Source organism: Mus musculus, chromosome 14 (genome assembly GCF_000001635.26).
Source record: "Mus musculus strain C57BL/6J chromosome 14, GRCm38.p6 C57BL/6J".
Taxonomy (NCBI): domain Eukaryota; kingdom Metazoa; phylum Chordata; class Mammalia; order Rodentia; family Muridae; genus Mus; species Mus musculus.
In genome coordinates, this window is record NC_000080.6 from 3,672,443 (window position 1) to 3,688,463 (window position 16,021).

The window sequence follows — 16,021 nt, forward strand, 5'->3', positions numbered from 1 at the left end:
TGATGGGTCATCATCAATAATTACATGGAGATCAGTCAACAAAATTGTAAATCCTTGGATCCAAGTTTACAACATGTGTTCTGCTTTGACTTGGGAGGCCATATCCTTCAGACCCACACTCCAAAAGGAGAGTGTTGCTTAAATTTCTCCTGCAAAGTTTGCTACCTCCAGGAACTGCTTTTCTACTAAGTTGCCAAGGACAGCCACAGGCTGTAAGGCTGTGCTACAAAATGAGCACACTAAGAATTTTGCTTTGCACAATTTTTGTGGTTTGATTTTGGTTTGAGTTTTGATTAGTTTAGGTATTTGGTTTTTCTTGTTTTCATTCAAAGTTTTGTTATTTATTGGTTATTTATTGTTCTTTTAAGTAATTTGATATTTTGATAAGGTTATACACAGTACATATTGACTGTCAGCTTTCAGTTACAATTGAGTACATTGCATTTATTCTTATGACTAACACAGTGATCTCCAAGTCTTCACTCTAAGAGCCTTGTTATTTCAGGTGTGATCATGAAAGCCCACAGATATCAGACCCAGATGGATCTCTGCACTCTTCATGGGACTTGGGCTCCATAGTTTCTTCTGAGCCAGACTGAACTACAAAGTCCTTCATACATTCAGTATGGAGAGTATGTCCAACTGCCTGGATAGGAACTTAATGATGGAAAACTTACCCATGCTGCATCGTTGCTGTCAAATATTTAGCTACTGTGAAAATACTGTGGATGATGGTGTTGAACGCATTAATGGCAAATACATCAGTATTTCTGTAATAGCTCTCATTAAATCAAAGCATAGTCTAAGGGAATAAAAAGCTGTCAGAAAACACAGCAGTGTATGCTTCTGCTTTCCTTCAAATATACAATCACTGGAAACTGCAAGTAGAGATAATAAATTCCACAATCTTTTGGGGGATAGGTTTCTGTGGGGGTCCTTCAATGTTCATTTTATTACTTTATGATTCACCTGTGTCTGCCAAAAAACATCATTCAAAAATAATGAAGATTGTAATTAGGTATCATCCTATAAAATCCTAACAAATGCCTTTTTTATTTGATATTTTCTTTACTTACATTTCAAATGCTAAACCCTTTCCTAGTTTCCCCTCTGAAGATCCCCTGTTTACTACACCAACCCCTGCTCACCAACTCACCCACTCCCTTCCTCCTGTCCTAGGCATGCCCCTCTACTGGGGCATAGAACATTCATAGGACCAAGGACTCTCCTCCCGGTGATGACCAACCAGGCCATCCTTCTCTATACATTTACCTAGAGCAATGAGATCCATCATGTGTTTTCTTTGTTTGGTGGTTTAGTCCAAGTGATCTCTGGAGGTACTGGTTAGTTCATATTGTTGTTCCTCTTATGGGGCTCTAAACCCTTCAGCTCCATAGGTCCTCTCTCTAGCTCCTTCACTGGGGACCCTGTGCTCTGACCAATTGATGGCTGTGAGCATGTACTTCTGTATTTGTCAGGCACTGGCAGAACCTCTCAGTTGGCAGCTATATCAGGCTCCTGTCAGCAATCTCTTGTTGGCATCCGTAGTAGTGTCTGGTTTTTCTGGTTGTTTATGGGATGGATCCCCAGGTGAAGCAGTCTCTGGATGGTCATTCCTTCAGTCTCTGCTTCACATTATGTTGCTGTCACTCCTTCCATGGTTATTTTGTTCCTCATTCTAATAAGGATCAAAGTATCCTCACTTTGGTCTTCCTTTTTCTTGAGTTTTGTATGCTTTGCGTTTTGTATCTTGGGTATTCCAAGGTTCTGGGCTAATATCCTCTTATCAGCAAGTACATGTCATATGTGTTCTTTTGTGATTGGATTACCTTACTCAGGATGATATCCTACAGATCCATCCATTTGTCTAAAAATTTCATGAATTCATTCTTTTTAATAGCTGACTAGTTCTTCATTGTACAAATGTACCATATTTTCGGTATCCATTCCTCTGTTGATGGAAATCTTGGTTCTTTCCAGCTACTGGCTATCATAATTAAGGCTGCTATGAACATAATGGAGCTAGTGCAGATTCAAGGCAATTTATATACTACATAGCCTATAAATCATCGTTGTTACCCGACTTGAAAGGGACACAGCAAGTCAGACTCATCTGTCATTTGGGGACAATAAGTCTTGAGAGTAACTTTTAGGATATTTCAAGTTTAAGACAAGCTTAAGTAGAGGACCAAAAGGGGAACGTGGCTGTTATCAGTCTGCAATCAGTTGACCCCTAGAAAGGTTGTTATAGTTAAGTGCTATATGACTCTACAAATCCTCTTGTAAGGGGTCAGATTAACCCTGCAATTGAAAACATTACCAAACCAGGAATGTGCTATGCTGAGCACTCACAGAGAGTTATGAGGAGCTCCCCTAGGCTCCTTTTACAGCAAGTAAAAATAGACAAAGAGATCAAATATCCTAATATCACAAGATGATAAACCTAACAACTGTAGATTTTACTGAGTATCAGCAAGTTTAGATTCTTGGCCATCTATAGATTTTCATGCAACATCTGTATCAGGGACAATACATAAGGAGGTGGCTGCTCAATAGGATGACAAACAACCAAGAAGAGCCATAGCCTCTACCACTCTACTCTGGATGCTGAGACTAAATAACTTTAGTTTTTCACCACCTGTCCCAGGACTGCTCGCATCATTTCTTGCATATGTTTACTCTAGCACTTGTCTACCTTGGGTACAAACCCAGAGGACAGTCCCACAGCCCAAAGAAGAGGCTCCACTCCACACACTCACTCTATCATGACCAGGATCTTAGAATCCCAGGATCCCAGAATCCCAGGAGTTAGTCACACAAGAATCTTAGAGTCTCACAGGCAACTTGTCTCCCAGGAACTGCGACACACCCAGAATCTCAGGGTCACAGGATCCCGGAATTTTACACCTGTATCCTTATAGCTTTAATGATCAAGGACAAGGATGCAGCTGGGACTGAGTGTGTGAAGAAGATGCAGGACATGTTCAATGCTGAGATCCTGTTGTCTAGACATTCTTAAGCTCTGCAGATGTGGGCCCACAGATGCATCTTTGCACTCAAATGACATATACTGATTTTAAAATTAGAATTACCTTTAATCTTGCTTTTTCCTTAGAGAAGTGAGGTAGGATTTCTTCCTTGGGGAAACAATATTTTCATGCTTTCTTAAGCACTTCACTTTTACTGTGAAATCTTTTGAAATGACTTCCTGAAGATGCACAAACTGTGATTCCCTAGGCTCATGTTGAATCTCCTTCAAAGTCTCGTCAGCAGACTGATCTAAGAGTAGGGACCAGATGTCATTGTCATAATTCTGTTCAGGTTTGTACTTTAAACTTTTGCTGAATATGTGCTCGTGGAATGTTTTTTTTCCCCCAGAGGTCTTGTTTTCAAAATAACTCTGTCTTTACATATTACTATGTATGGATGAAGAAAAAGGGGCAACTACTTACTAATTCTCAGTTAAATATCTTCTTATGTGTTCCTGTACTCACACAGTCACTAGAAATTGTTAATCAGTCAAAATCATTTATTTTAGTAGAGTAGACTATAACCATGAACCAATATACTTAGTTTACTATTGATGACTGTGTTGATTACAATAAATACATGAATGATAGGACTGTACAGAGTATGGGCTTAATTTTCTGGGTCCAGTGCAAATAGCTGGGAGAGTTCAAACTAAAATTAGTAGAAACAGCAGGAATACTAACAAATCCCAAAGATCTAATATTCTCCTCATGTCTAAGTGTTTGTTCTCACCTTTACTAGAACTCGGGAGAATTCTGTTCATCCAGGTCTCAGGTCTCATCCAAAACACAGACCTGAACCAGCTGTGGCCAAGTGTTCCTGTTCTGCCTCAAGCTTCAGAGACCCTGGAGGGGCAGCCTTGGCCTTCAGGTGGCAGCCATTCCAGGTCCTCTGCCAGCTAATGGAGTCTTCCACAGAGGCCTGTCATCTCCAAAATAGAAGCTGGGGTATTCCAAAGATTGGGATGCCACTCTACAGTCATGATGAGTTGGTTATGTGAGACCATACAAGTTAACTAATGTCTGTATGACTGTTTTCCTTATTTGAAAGTGAGTAATGAGATCATCTGAGGAGTGGTTGCTAAGAATAAAATCACTGATTAACATGAATGATAGGACTGTACAGAGCATGGGCTTAGTTTTCTGGGTCCAGTGCAAAGAGCTGGGAGAGTTCAAAACAAAACCAATAGAAACAACAGCAATACTAACTACAACAATTTTTAAAAAACATTCTGAGTGCTGGAATTACAGGCATGTACAAACTCTACCTTATAATAAACAAACAAACAAACAAACATCCCTATTCCAGTTTTAGCAGTTTCTAGCAGTTGCCTCAGAGAGAGCTGTGCAACAATGCATGCTGCTTCCTTTCCCCAGATAGCTCAGGTCTTCAGTTCTCTACCAGGTCAGCTGGACCTAAGTTACTGTAATTGACCTTCTTGGTGCCATGGTATGATTCTGCAACAATCAGTTTCTTAGTAAAATTGAGCCTGTATAGAGTAAGCCCCTTGTTGGTGGATCCAGGACCCTTTAGGCCAGCAAACACAGGAGGAAATGTGGAGATAAGGTGTGGAGCAGAGAATGAAGCAAAAGCCATCCTGAGCCTTCCCCACCTGGAGATCCATCCCACATACAGACACCAAGGCCAGACACCATGGAAGATGCCAATAAGTGCTTTCAGACAGGAGCCTGCTATAGTTGTCTCCTCAGAGGCTCCACCTGAGAGTGACAAATACAGAGGCACATTTTTGCAGCCCCTCTTTGGAATGAGCATAGAGTCCCCAGTGGAAGAATTGGAGAAAGGAATGGATGAGCTATAGGGGGTTACAACCATAGGAAGAACAACAATGTCAACCAACCATATCCACTAGAACTCCCAGGGACTAAACCACCAATCACACATGGAGTGACCCATGGCTCTAAGCAGATGTGTGCCAGATGACAGCCTTGTTGGACATCAATGGGAGAAAAGGCCCTTGGTCCTTTAAAGGCTTGATGCCCCAGTGTAGGGGAATGCTAGGCTAGCAAGAGAGCACTGTGTGGGTGCCTGGAGGAGCACCCTCATTGAAGCAGTTCGAAGGAGCATGAGATAAGTGGGTTTTAGGCAGGAAACCAGAAAAATAGCTAACATTTGAAATGTAAGATTAAAGTGATTTAAAAAGGAAAAAGAAATGATTTGAAGACTGAGAAATTAAACTAGACTTATGAACACTTGATCATGGACAAAGTCATGAATATGCAATGCAAAAAGAAACATCTTCAATAAATGTCGCTGGTCTAAATTGGAGTAAGTATGTAGAAAAATGAAAGTTGATCCATATTTGTCACCTGGCACAATACTCAAGGCCAGGTGGATTAAAGACCTCAACATAAAACCAGATTCACTGAATCTAACTGAAGACAAAGCAGGAAAGAGCCTCAAACACATGGGAATGTGGATAAATGTCATAAACAGAAGTCCAATAGCTCATATTCTAACATCAAAATTTATAAATGGGCCACAAGAAACTGAAAAGCTTCTATAAGACAAAGGGCATAGCCAATAGGACAAATTGGCAAACTACACATTAGGAAAAAAAAACGTTCACCAACAATGTCAAGGTCTGCCTGATCCACAGTCAGGACTATGAAGCTCAACCCTATCTCAGAAAAGCAAATCGAAACAAAAATAAAAAAAAAAAAAACGTTTGTCAGGAAAGCACTAGGTAGAAAAGTACTCTCATCTGTCTGAAATGCCCAAACGTGGTGGTGTGTGCTGTAGATTCAGCTACTCAGGAAACTGAGGCAGGAGGATGGTTTGAGGTCAGGGATTAGGTGTGAAGAACATAACAGAACCTGTCTCCTTATAAAAATAACCCAAATAAGCCAAAAAACACCCACATCTGTAAAACAAAAAGCCCCAGAGTGAGAAATAAGTGCATACGTGTGTGTGTGTGTGTGTGTGTGTGTGAGAGAGAGAGAGAGAGACAGAGAGACAGAGACAGAGAGACAAAGAGACAGACAGACAGAGACAGAGAGACAGAGAGACAGAGACAGAGCGACAGAGACAGAGAGACAGAGAGAGAGACAGAGACAGAGACAGAGACAGAGAGACAGAGTGACAGAGAGAGACAGAGAGACAGAGAGGTGGTGCTAGCCCAGGGGAGCTTAGAAATAGTGACCATCTTTATTTCAGCTTCTAGAATGGTGGTTTTACCCGCAAGGCCTTCACATTCTTTTGAGAACATTTTCTGTACCACACATCACCACTTTTAAAATCTTTTTTAAACAGGAGGATCTTATAATGCTTCTGTAAGCATGGAGTTTCTGCTGCTTCCCAATTTTAATGTTTAGCATATCACGTGTTTAGAATGCACTGAAAGCCTCAGCTTTGTCAACCACGATGTCAGTGGTTCTTTCTCAGCCTGTGGGTCACAACCCCTGTACAGGATACCCCGCATATCAGATATTTACATTAAGACTCATAACGGTAGCAAAATTACAGTTAAGAAGTAGCAATGGAAATAATTTTATGGTTCAGGTCATGAGGAACTGTATTAAAGAGTCACAATTATGAAGGATGAGAACCACTGCTCTGGCCAATCATATCTGACTCTGTCTGTTCCCAGAGCAAGGCAGGTGCTTTGTAAATGTGTGCCTGTGTCATTCTGCCCACTTTCTCCATTTCTCTCCCGGGTTTAATTCTGTGTACTGTTTTTTTTTTTTTTTTTTTTTTTTTTGTTCTACACAGTCTGTCTCAGGCTTTGTTTTGGTAAAGTATGGACAGGCGACTGTGATCTAAGAAGGTTATGTTGATCAGGCAAGACGTTCAGTAAGGGCACACCATGTGATCTCCCGGACATTCTCACAGCACTGCTGAGGGAGGAAGTAGATGTTCTCTTCACATCCACCATAACAACCCCAGAGGGTACCATGATGACACTCTCTCCTGTAAGGCCCATAGAGAAACTCAGATTTCAACTGAGTGACTGCTGCCACTCAGGGGATCCAAGTGAGACACTACTAGTTCTGGGTAACATAGGCACAAAGGTGCAAGTAGTTTTTATTCCTTTGGCTTTTTGAGGCAATGTCTCTCAAAGGCCTTGAACCCCTGATCTTTCCCACCCTTTCAAATGATTTCTAAAGACTGAATAAGTATCAGGGATTTTGAATTACCTTTTCCTTAAACTGGATTCTCTTGTAGAACTCGGGCTATGTTGTGTTTTATTTTGTTTTTCGTTTTCACTTCCACAGAGTTGAAATGTTTTGGGTTGAACAGGATGTTAGAATGCAAGGGAAGTCTGTCAGTTCTTGGTGGCTTTAAAGATCGGAGGGAAATGATGAGACCCTTGTATAACAATGCTTGAAAGCATTTTTAGACGGTTTCACAATATGTTATTGTGAGATCAGTGTTGATAACATGAGCCTCTGAATAATTCTTTTTTTATTATAGTGTATGTGGGTTTCCCCTTTCCCTTCCCTCCTTCCATTTACCTCCATCTCTCCCTCCATCCATCCCTCCACCCCTCTCTCCCCCCTTTCTTTCCCTCCCTCCCTCCCTGCTTTCTTCCTTCCTTCCCTTTCTTACTTCTATGAGCTTGCATAAAGGAGGAATAGAGCCAGGAGAAAGAGTGGAGGATGCAAAGATAGGCGGTGATGTCACACCTCACATTTTCACTTCTGTTTATAAACTAGTATGTACATTATTCATGATGGTCTTTGGTTATATTTTTTATATTTTAATGTTCACAATTTTATTACAAACATCCTTCAAAAGGAGATACTAGTAGTATGAATGCCTATGAAGTTGGCCGTGTTACCACATGCAAGACATTAAAGAAACTACTAAGTATTTATGAACACTCAACATCAAAACTTTAAAAATCTAAGTATATAGTAGCCTCCAAAAAACCTCCAGCTTGCAGATGGTGGTGGAGTAACCATTACTGCATCACCAAGGAGGCAGGAGCAGGGGGAATCTGTGTGAGTGTAATCCTAGCTTGATGACAGAGAAACTGCTTCAAACAAACAAATGAACACATAAACAAACCCTGGGGGGAGGGGAAGCTACAGACTGTATTAAAAACTTCTTTCTCTACCACAGTACTAGGGATTGAACTCAGGACCTTGTGAATATTAAGTTAGCACTGCAAGCACCCACTACTGAGCTATATCCTGATAACATACAATAAAAAAATTCATACATGTATACAATGTATCTTAATTGTAGTCATTCCTTGTTCACTCCCTCTAGCATTACCACTATCACCTCCTGCCCCCAACAGGTCTCCCATACTTTTGGAATCACCACACTTCCCTCAACAAGTCTCCTGTATCCCTCCCAACTTCATGTTGTTTTATAAAATCACCCACTAAGTCCCAATGGTGCTGCCTGTATTCGTGCATGCCTGCTGGGTCATACACAGGGATGTGGGAAACCTGCCAATGGCCACCTTTCTCAAAGGAAAGTGGCTCTCTGTCCTTTAGCAGTTATCAGTTGCCATTAGCAACTCAGTAAGGGAAGGGCATGGGGTATTGAGAATCCCTCCCCCTCCACAATGGAAAGTTTAACACTCTGGATCTTGTGAAGGGCTTGCACAGGTAACCACAGCTGCTGTGAACGTGTGTGTGTAACAGCCATGGTGTGTTCAGAGGCCAGCCTCTCACAGTATTCTTCTCCATTCATCAGGTTTTTACACTCACTCTTTCCATAGCTTCTTCAATACTGTTTCCTGAGCCTTAAAGTAGGTAGGGATCCTATACAAAACAAAAAACTGTATGATATTTATAGAGAAGCCAGTGTTAACCTGTACTTAAGTTTCACATTTGTAATGAAATAGTAACCGGGCCTCCACAAATTCCATGGGAATCGCAGACTAACCATTTGGTTTTCCTCTGCCTCATTTCCTCCTCCTTCTCGTCCTCCTCATCCCCATTATCCTCATCATTGTCGTCGTCCTCCTCCTCCTCCTTCCCCCCTCCCTCCTCCCACTTCTTTTTCTCCTCCTTCCTCTTCTTCTCCTCCTCCAATTTCTTCTTATTCTCCTTGTCCCCCTCCCCTCCTCCTCCTCCTCCTTCTTCTACATCATCCTTCTCTTCTTCCTCCTCCATCTTCTCCTCCTCCTTTTCCTCTTCCTCATCTTCTTCATCTATTCATTCTTCTTTGAGCCTCCTGGCCCACCAGGGCCCTTCTATCTTTCATCACCTCTGCACACTCAAGGTATGCAATATCCCCTAGCTCATACTTCCTTTAGTTCAGCTGCCTTCTCTTCACATGGTGGTCTATCTTGGGCTGTCTGCTCAGACCACATCTCACCCAATTTCCTTGCTACATTCCCAGTGGACAAGCCCTGGGATTCAATCATGATCTTTGGACAATATTCAGAATGAAGCAGGAAGAAAGCAAGCGGTAGTCTTTTGTGAGTATCTGAGTCTTCATTCTTCTTCCGTTCTTTTCTTATTGCCTTAAGAGGAACATAATTCTTCATCAGCTATCATAGCCTCAGAGCAAGCCTTGTCACTTGGAGCTGTATCTTCAGGTTTCACCTTTTCCTTTGTAGGCATGAAGGTCCTCTCCAAGAACTCACCAAAGCTGGACTGGACCCAGGCATTTCTTTCTGTTCTCCTGGAAGTCTGCAGGAAGACAGCTCCTGGGCCTTTTCTTCCTCCAGCCAACCAAGTCTCCTTTACCCAAGGTGACCCTTGGCGTGCAGCGAGAAGGGTGGCTCTACCTGAGTGGGCTTTTTCCTGAGTCCAAACCAGATACTTCCTTCTCCATACTATTGTCAGCTAGCTTCACTTTTCATACTATTTTAAGCTTTAATTTTTTTTCTCTCCTTGTGGAGCAACAATTGTGGTAATAAAACCAGATACTAACTCTTATCTCAGGTTAGTAATAAAGTTGTTGCCTACTATCTAGAAATGTACCTGCCTTTTCTTTTTTCTTTCCTTTTCTCTTTTCTTTTCTGTTCTTTTCTTTTCTTTTCCTTTCCTTTCCTTTCCTTTCCTTTCCTTTCCTTTCCTTTCCTTTCCTGTTTGTTTCTTTTCTTTTCTGTAAAATGTGGCATTTTACAGGTTGGGATGTAGCACCGTTGGTGGAGTGTTTACCTAGCTAGTATATACAAAGCCCTTGTTTAAATTCCTAGCACTGTGTAGGTATGGTGACTCGTGTCTGTAATCTCAGAACTCTACAGGTAGAAATGTGGGAAGCAGAAATTCATCCTCAGCGTACAGTGAGCTTCAAGTTGGCCTGACCAAGAGGAACAAGGGGGGAAAAAGCTGATGTCTTTTCTCTCCCCCCCCCCTCTCTCTCTCTCTCTCTATTTGTCCTAATGCTTTTGGTAGAGAGAAGGAAAGAGATGAACATGTATTGAGTTCCCTGGTATCTACCAAATTTGTATATTACTTGTTGGTTAATATTATAACAAACATTAAATTGTATTCAGAACCATATTTTGATTACTATCTTTGTGTGCTTTGGATCTCATGACAGTGATAGTTACCTGAGGTGCTTAACTACCATTTTTGTGACAGTAAACTATTCAAGTTTACCCTCTCCCTCTACAACCCAATGCTGTGTAGTTTGTATGGTACATTTGTTGTTGGCTTGTTGTTATTGATGTTGTTTGTGTTGCTGAGGCTAGAGTCTGGGGCCTTGTACATGTTGGGCAGGCAAATGCTCCACCACTGTGCCTCCAGCCACTTTGCTGGAGGTTTTTGTAGCTGTAGATTGTAATGAAGAAGTTTTTCATCTTTTATATTTGAAAAAGATACCACGGCACGATACACAGCTACAACCAATGCACTAAGATAAATAACCAACCCAACAGAGCGACATTATGATGCAGTAGTTGTAAGAATCAATTTAAAAGATATATCACCTCATCCTTGGGTTTGCCTATGTTCTCATCTGTGAGATTTAAAATCTTTTGAAACATTGAATGAAGCCTCTCATCTATCATCTACTGCCAATAAATATCACATATTCACAGCTGGAGAAATGGACCAGCCGACACCCGGAATAGTCCTCCAGTCATTCAAGAAAGAGTTCCTGACTAAGGACAAATTGTTTCAACTGATTTCTTTCCTGAGGTTTGATTTTGCATTGTGTGTTCACTTTTAAAGCTGCTTGCTGATCTCTTCGTGGACCAGAGATGGAGGAGGTACTCCACTCTGTTTATTTTTTCACCACAAGATTAATTCAGGTCAATCTCAGCTCTCAGGTTTGTTCTTGTAGTGGTTTTGAAGGTTTCAAAGGAAAGGTTGCTGCATGGATTGCTATGAAGATGCAGATGTTTGCAAGTGAGTTAGGGAGTGACTTCTACAAGCAGATCAGATTGGTGGCCCTGGTCTTCTGGCTGTTAGGGGAACACCACTTTGTCCACTGTTTCAAAGAATGTTCTGTTGAGAGCATTTGCTAAGGGGGTTCTGATGATGGCAACTTGCTGATGTCAGGGAACTCCAGGGACATGAACTCACTGAATCACTGCTTTCATTGGAAACGTATCTTTTGGCCATAACAATTCTCAGCTGGCTAACTTAATGTCAACTTGGCACCAGCTGAAGTTATCTGAGAGGAGGGAACCTCAATGGAGAAAATGCCAACACAAAATCAGGCTGTTGGTACACCTATAGGACATTTTCTTAATTAGATTGATGGATGTGGGCCCAGCCCTTTGTGGGTGGGGCCGTTACTTGCCTGGTGGTCCTAGGTTCTATAAGAAATTAGGTTGAGCAAGCCATAAGGAGCAAGCCAGTAAGCAGCATTCCTCAGTGGCCTCTGCATCAGCTCCTGTCTCCAGATTTCTATACTGTTTGAGTGCCTGTCCAGATTCCTTCCATGATGAGCTGTGATGTGGAAGTATAAGTCAAATAAACTTTCCTTCCCAAGTTACTTTGGTTATAATATTGCCACAATAGCAGATCTAAGAATGAAATTGCAATTAAACAAAAAGTCATTTAACATACCAACTATTAAATCTATTAGGATGTATGTTGGCACATGATAGCAAGTAGGACTCTAAATGTTAATTTCTATGATAAGGGTTTGTTATCCCTAAGCACCAAGGAAGTGCAAATCAACCACAGTGACATTCTGCCTCATACCCCATACCTGTGAGCACAGATATCAAAAACAGAGCAGAGAGATCAGGCCCTGCTGACAGCATACAGTAAAGGCATCATTCTGTGTCTCTGCCTTCCCTCTGGGGGTTAGGAATGCCACCAATGTGCCACTTGGGGAAGGCAAACTCAGGGATATTAGGCTGTGTTTCTTCCTAGCCCCTGGAGTGCTGAGCCACATTGCTCAGGGAAGGCTGAAACAGTCTCAAGGGGCCCAGCCTGTGTTTCTCTGGCTGAAAACAACAGGGTTGGGGGGAGGGGGAGTCCTGTGCACCCAGAATTTCCTGGGAACCATGATGAGTTGAAAATGGTTGTCCCAATCCTCTTGTGTACGCAGATACCACTGAGAACTTCAAGTAGTTGGGAACAGGAGCCAGTAGCCCTAGATGAACCCAGTGTGGGGAATTCAGCTTAGCTCCAGGTGAGTGCCAGGGCTATGGAGGGGCTAGAAGAGGGGTCCTCTACAGGAGACTTAACCACAGCTCTGTGTGTCTAAGCCTTCCCCCCTGCCATCCCCATCCCCCCACAGCCCACTGTCTCCCACACCCTTCAGGTCCTTGACGAAGAAGACAATCCTTGCTTGTCTAAACTGTTTTATTCAGGGTAGATGAAAATGCACAAGTCTTACTCTGGGTGAACCAGAGATTGAATATCTTTCACAGAATTGGAGGGAAGCTCATTGGCTAATCACTTAGAGCCTAGCTAGATACCCCATCACAATAGAAAACTCTATGCAATGTCACCGGTTGTCATGGTCCTCTGGTGACACAGTCCACTGCCTCACAAAGGATAGCTGTGTGCACTCCAGGCAAGAATGTAAATTGGTGGAGCCACAGGCAAAACAACATGGAAGTTCCTCAAAAGAAATATAAAAAAGATGTAGCTTCCTCATGAGGTGTTTGAGATAATTGTCTCATAATGGCCTGTAGGCAATTCTGTGGGGCATTTTCTTGATTAAGGATTGATGTGGTAAGGCTAAGCCCACTTCAAGAAGTGGGTTGCCTTGGCAGGTGGTCCTGTGGTGTAAGGAAGCAGGCTGAACAAGCCATGAGGAGCAACCCTGTAAGCAGGGCTCCACCATGGCGTCCTGCACTGACTTTAGTTCATGATGGTCTATAACTGTAAGCTGAGAGAAACTCTTTCCTGCCTGTGGTAGTCACTGTTCTATTACTGTGATGAAATACTATAAACAAGGTAAGATACAATGAAGCTTTTAACTGAGGGCTTGCTTAGAGTTTCATAGAGTCCAAGGTCATCATGGTTGGAAGTATGGCCGCAGACAGGCAGGCCTAGTGCTAGAGCAACAGCTAAGAGCTAACTAACATCCTTATCTGCAGGAAGTAAGAGATTGACACTGATTCTGACTTGGTCTTTTGAAATGGGCTGAGAAAGAAATTACGGAAACAACACTGTTCACAAGAGTAAAATCCAATAGAAAATACCTTGGTGTGACTCTAAGGAAGTAAAAGATTTGTATGATAAGAACTTCAAGTCTCTGAAGAAAGAAATTAAAGAAGATCTCAGAAGATGGAAAGATCTTCTATGCTCATGGATTGGCAGGATCAATATAGTAAAAATGGCTATCTTGTCAAATGCAATCTACAGATTCAATGCAATCTTCCTCAAAATTCCAACTCAATTCTTCAATGAATTAGAAAGGGCAATCTGCAAATTCATCTGGAATTACAAAAAACCTAGGATAGCAAAAACTGTTCTCCAGGATAAAAGAACCTCTGGTGGAAATACATACAAAAGTTGACCAGATTTGGTACAAGCTTGTAATTCCAGGCCTCAGAGGGTTTTTTAAAAATTGTTGTTGTTAGCCTGACCTAAAGCTGTACTACAGAGCATTGTGATCAAAAATTGCATGGTCTTGGTATAACGATAGACAAGTAGACCAATGGAATAGAATTGAATACACAGAAATGAACCCACACACCTATGGTCATTTGATCCTTGACAAGGGAGCTAAAACCATCCAGTGGAGAAAAGACAGCATTTTCAAAAAATGGTGCTGGCACTACTGGCAGTTAACATGTAGAAGAATGGAAATTGATCCATTCCTATCTCCTTGTACTAAGGGCAAATCTAAGTGGATCAAGGAATTCCACATAAAACCAGAGACCATGAAACTTATAGAGGAGAAAGTGGGGAAAAGCATAGAAGATATGGGCACAGGGGGGAAAGTTCCTGAATAGAACAGGAATGGCTTGTGCTGTAAGATTGAGAATTGACAAATGGGATCTCATGAAACTGCAAAGCTTCTGTAAAGCAAAAGACACCGTCAATAAGACAAAAAGGCCACCAACAAATTGGGAAAGGATCTTTACCTATCCTAAATCAGATAGGGGACTAATAACCAATATGTATAAAGAACACAAGAAGGTGGACTTCAGAAAATCCAATAACCCCATTAAAAAGTGGGTCTCAGAGCTAAACAAAGAATTGTCACCTGAGGAATACCGAATGGCAGAGAAGCACTTGAAAAATGTTCAGCATCCTTAATCATCAGGGAAATGCAAATCAAAACAACCCTGAGATTCTACTTCATACCAGTCAGAATGGCTAAGATCAAAAATTCTGGTGACAGCAGATGCTGGCAAGGATGTGGAGAAAGAGGAACACTCCTCCATTGTTGGTGGGATTGCAAGCTTGTAAAACCACTCTGGACATCAGTCTGGCAGTTCCTTAGAAAATTGGACATAGTACTCTTGGAGGATCCCAGAATACCACTCCTGGGCATATATCCAGAAGATGTTCCAACTGGTAAGAAGGACACATGCTCCACTCTGTTCATAGCAGCCTTATTTATTATAGCCAGAAGCTGGAAATAACCCAGATGCCCCTCAACAGAGGAATGGATACAGAAAATGCGGTACATTTACCCAATGGAGTACTACTCAGCTATTAAAAAGAATGAATTTATGAAATTCCTAGACAAACAGATGGACCTGGAGGACATCATACTGAGTGAGGTAACACATTCACAAAGGAACTCACACAATATGTACTCACTGGTAAGTGGATATTAGCCCAGAAACTTAGAATACCCAAGATATAAGATACAATTTCCTAAACACATGAAACTCAAGAAAAATGAAGACTGAAGTGTGGACACTATGCCCCTCCTTAGAAGTGGGAACAAAACACCCATGGAAGGAGTTACAGAGACAAAGTTTGGAGCTGAGATGAAAGGATGGTCCATGTAGAGACTGCCATATCCAGGGATCCACCCCATAATCAGCATCCAAACGCTGACACCATTGCATACACTAGCAAGATTTTATCGAAAGGACCCAGATGAAGCTGTCCCTTGTGAGACTATGCCGGGGCCTAGCAAACACAGAAGTGGATGCTCACAGTCAGCTAATGGATGGATCACAGGGCTCCCAATGGAGGAGCTAGAGAAAGTACCCAATGAGCTAAAGGGATCTGCAACCCTATAGGTGGAACAACATTATGAACTAACCAGTACCCTGGAGCTCTTGACTCTAGCTGCATATGTATCAAAAGATGACCTAGTCGGCCATCACTAGAAAAAGAGGCCCTTTGGACAGGCAAACTTTATATGCCCCAGTACAGGGGAATGCCAGGGCCAAAAAGGGGGAGTGGGTGGGTAGGGGAGTGGGGGTGGGTGGGCATGGGGGACTTTTGGTATAACATTGGAAATGTAAATGAGCTAAATACCTAATAAAAATGGAAAAAAAAGAGAAAATATTATCGAGGTTTTATACAGTTAAACATATATGAGAAAGATATTTGCCTCTGTGAGACAGGAAAACCCTGGGAAATTGGAGTGTATGTCACATGAATTGACTCAGGTGGTATATTTATTGTTGTGAAACATCTACTACATCCACAGTCCCCAGAGATTTGGGTGCTAACAACATCCC